General features: G+C 47.0%; 1 pseudogene; it reads left to right on the top strand.

Moving 5' to 3' along the window:
* Nucleotides 1-2,120: 2,120 nt before the first annotated feature.
* On the top strand, nt 2,121-3,898 carry LOC148039114 (uncharacterized; annotated as a pseudogene).
* The last annotated feature ends 792 nt before the right edge of the window (nt 3,899-4,690 follow it).

A 4,690-nucleotide genomic window follows, 5' to 3' on the forward strand; every position in this document is an offset into this window, starting at 1 on the left:
ACTGGGGCTCCCATCTTCATGGATGAGGACCTGACTCAGATGCAGATTGCACACAGACGAGCATGCATGCCACTGATACTCCAAGCACGTAGAGAAGGCCGTAAGGCCTTCTATCGAGATGGCCGGATTTTTATAGATGGACGCCCCACCAAATAGGGGGGCGTGGTCTATGAGACGGGGCAGAGGACTGTACAGGAGATCCCGATACGTGTGGTAGTTTGGAACTGCAATGGCTCCCTATGGTCACGACCGGACAGACTTGAGGAGATTTTACCCGACCATGATGTTATATGCCTCACAGAGACACATGAGAGCCCAGAGAGAGGGCTTCCACGCATTACAGGATTTGAGTGGGTATCTGCATACCGGGCTACTACTAGGAAGAGTACATCTAGGGGCTCAGGAGGGGTGGTAGTTCTATTCTGTCAAGGGATACAGAGACATATCTAGTTAGTGAGACAAGATGAGGAGGCCAGTTACATATGGATCAGAGTGCAGATATCAGATGAGAGATGGATCTATATGGCAGTATGCTACTTTTCACCACGAGGGTCCAGATATGCTACTATGCAGGGTGATATTCAGGCCAGAGATTCCCCCTCCCCTTATTCACAGCTCTCAGAGGACATTATTCTATATTCTAGTTTGGGTGAGGTCTTCCTTATGGGGGACTTCAACGGGCGCACACAAAGCCGACAGTGTGAGAGTTTTGATATGGAGCAGCCAGAGATCATGAGAGCATTAGACCCTAAGGAGTTGGGGATCAGTCGGGAGTCAGCAGATACTGGGCCAGATGCCACAGGGTATGGAGGGCATTTACTTGAGCTTGGTAGTACACATCATCTCGTTATTTATAATGGGATGGCACGATGGCCATATTCAGGAGGTATTACATGCTTCCCACATGGGGGGGGTGAGAGTACTGTAGATTATCTACTCAGACCGATCGATGGGATGGATACTATCGAGTCCTTCGGCCTTGGGAGACTTCCACTTGGTGTCGATCACACATTTCTCAGTTTCTCACTCCTCACCTCATTACCATCACCACTTGCAGATATCATACCCCACATGCATACTACCATACACTTCACTCATGAGCTCTCACATGTTTACTCACAGCATCTAAAGGAGCACATCACGTCACTTGATCCATACGCACCCCTTGATACACTGACCACTGATATCACACGCATTCTGCATGATTCTGCTACACTCAGTTTTCCACATCACACATACATGCACCCCCCTCAGACCGGTACCATGCCACAGAAAAGGTGGTATGATGATGAGTGCAGAGATCTACGTCGACAGCTACGCGATTTGGAGGCCAGAGGAGAGATCACACACAGATAGGCGCAGAGACGCATGCACCGCTTGACCCGCCGTAAAAAGCGGGAGTGGGAGGAGGAGAGATATTGGGATATATACCACTTTCTTATGAGCAGAGATTGTGCAAAGGCATGGAGGCAGATCAGAGAACCACGCTCACCCACACCGATACATGACCCTGTAGTATGGCATGGATACGCACAGAGTTTATATCATGTACCCGCACAGTGATACCCACACCATGTACATCGAGACTGGGTATTTCATCCTTTTTCACCATTAGTATGGTGGAACATGCTATCTCACGATTACAGCATGGCCGCGCTCGAGACCAGTTTGATCTTTAGGCAGAGCATATTATATATGGCAGAGACACATTGGCTCCACTCATTGCTCACCTCTTCAACCGTGCATTGTCTGAGGGGTTCCCTGACTCGTGGATAGAGCACATCATTGTACCTATCCACAAGTCAGGGGATCCTATGGATCCTAACACGTATAGGACCATCATGATTGGGCCAGTTTTGGCCAAACTTTATGGCACAGTGATGGAGGAGCAGCTCAGCACGCTGGCAGAGAGAGAGCGCATGTGCGCACCTGGACAGGCAGGGTTCAGACGGGCATTTTCTACCATAGACCACATCTTCACTCTCCGTTGTCTGATCGACCAGACACGAGTGAAGAAACAGAGATTGTATTGTTGCTTTGTGGATTTATGCAAAGCCTTTGACACGGTTCCGAGAGAGAGGCTTTTCAGATGCCTACTTGATCTGGGGGTGGATGATGACATGATGTGGGGTATTTATGCACTATATGAGTGGGTTACTGGCAGAGTCAGATGTTCGGGAGGTATATCAGATCCCCTTGTGAGCATCATTGGTGTGAAACAAGGATGCCCACTCTCACCGAATCTATTTGGGCTATACATTGATGAGATAGTAGAGTTTATTCAACAGTGAGCCGATGGAGGTATAGATCTCAGTGGAGCCACAGTTCATATCTTACTATATGCAGATGACATTGTGTTGGTCTCAGATTCAGCTCAGGGATTACAGCAGCATTTATTAGCATTGGATGATTTTTGCATACAGAGAGGCATGACAGTGAACCTTGGTAAAACCAAGGTTCTTATATTCCATACATCAGCTCAGATACGCAGACAGAGTATTTTCATGGCAGCAGGAGGGAGTATTGAGGTCACTGGATCATATGTATATTTGGGAGTCACCTTTACATCAGCTTCAGGGATTTTCTCGATGACACAGGCAGCTCGTGACCGCCTCACTAGAGGATACTCAGCATTGGCTCTTATGGAGCAACAGTGTCATCAGGCACATTTCCAGGAGCCCTGCACCAAGGGGTGCCTCTTTGATACTCTAATCACTCCAGCTTGATGTATGGAGTAGCTATATGGGAGCCAAGCCTTGCCGATTATGTATGGACATTGATGGAGAGACCTCAGGTGATCGTGATATCTAGATTGATTTGCAGCAAGGCCTTAGTCCCACATGACATTGTGCGAGCAGAGCTTGCCACACTGCCCATGCTAGTCGAGGCATTATTTCAGACAGTCTGCTTCCTACACAGATTTCAGGATATGGACAGAGATCGCATTGCATACAGAGCATATATGGCATCTCAGGAGATGGCTCGAGCGGGGGATACCACATCATGGTATGCACAGACTAGAGCTTTGTTTGACAGACATGGGCTGGACATTGATAGACTCCCACCTCTTCTATATGATACTCAGGCTCCCACTTACACCCTCTCTCTCTCTGAGAGGAATAGAGTCATCAGACTGGAGATATGGCATATTTATATACAGAGGACATGGGTCAGCCCTGCACAGCCACTGCCATCGAAGATGGCACATTATTATACACAGTTCTTGAGCATATCAGAGTAGGGATTCATAGAGATTCTGAGATATATGCAGATCTATATGCCACATCGATTGAGAGTTCTTATTGGACAGCTCATGGTATCATCACATCAGCTTATGATTGAGAGTGGCAGAGCCAATGGCATCTCACGGGAGGAGAGGATATGCCCCCTTTGAAGATTAGAGGTGGAGAGTGAGGAGCATTTTGTTCTCAGATGCCCGGCATACTCAGAGTTGAGATCTATATATACATTGAGCAGCTCACTTCAGGGATGTATGACTGATATGGATCAGAGATCATTTGGCCGTTTTCTGGGAGAGGCATGGCACATCAGAGAGCAGAGCACACAGCGGGTCCCAGTCAGAGAGGGGCCCACCCAGATGACTATTACACAGTTCTTTCAGATAGACAGAGTGAGAGCTACTATACCAGCCTCCAGCCAGACCTCCGGGCTCACACTATAGCAGGCTGAGGACCAGCGTACTCGACGCCGCACGAGGATCCGTGGGTTTCGGACCCCACAGCCACACCGATAGGAGATCCGGAGGATTCTTGATCTACATCGACAGCAGACTGAGATCCGATGACACTCGACACATTGGATCTCAGACCTCCAGTTTGCTCTTTCTCCACTGCCGATGTACCACATCCTGCATCCAGGAGGGATCACCTACTATTAGCGACTTGACGACTGCTACTACATCCCAGGATAGTATATCTCCCTACATCTGTTACATATACACATCACACCACTTTATCACAGCCGACAGTTGTTCCCCTATCACAGCCAACATTTGTTCCCCTTTTGTAGCCATTATCTGGAGTACCAGAGCTACATACACACATACACATACACGACACTTATCACACTCACAGCACCATATTTTTAGTTTCCAGTTTTTAGCTTTTCATTCAGCACTTTTATTTTGGATAGCTCGACCTCATCAGTTGTATCACAATTTGTCTCATAGGCCAGTTTTGGTCTTTAGAAGACGTTAATATAACTTTCTTTCTTTCTTTCTTTCTCTCTCTTCTCTCAAGCTCCTTCTCTTAGCCTCTTGGAGGGGTATCCTTCTACCTCCCTCTCTCTACCTCTCTCTCATAGCCTCTCGGGGTCTCCTTGTGCTTCTCTAAACTACTCCCCATGCCTCATATTTATAGCTTAATAAGAGAAGATGGGTTCTGACTGAGAAGAAGAGCTCTTTGTGGAGGGAATCTTGGAAAAATCATTGATCTGAAACTTCTAAGATGCAGTCTGATGCTCAAAACACAAATCTGATAGCTCCATTGGCTTCGAAAGGGGGGTAAAAACCCAAGACACTTACTTGGTTAGAAATCTTCCAGATCATTCCTTCTTCTTCTCCACGATTGAAGTGTTGTTTACAACCTATAAGCTGTGATTGTGACGTGCACAATTTTGTCAATCATTCTTTTTTTTGTATTAGATCTCCAAAACTAGCTTAAAACACTAC

This window comes from Lygodium microphyllum, chromosome 3, assembly GCF_053477565.2.
Source record: "Lygodium microphyllum isolate KBCC chromosome 3, Lygodium_microphyllum_v1.1.10, whole genome shotgun sequence".
In the NCBI taxonomy this organism is placed as follows: domain Eukaryota; kingdom Viridiplantae; phylum Streptophyta; class Polypodiopsida; order Schizaeales; family Lygodiaceae; genus Lygodium; species Lygodium microphyllum.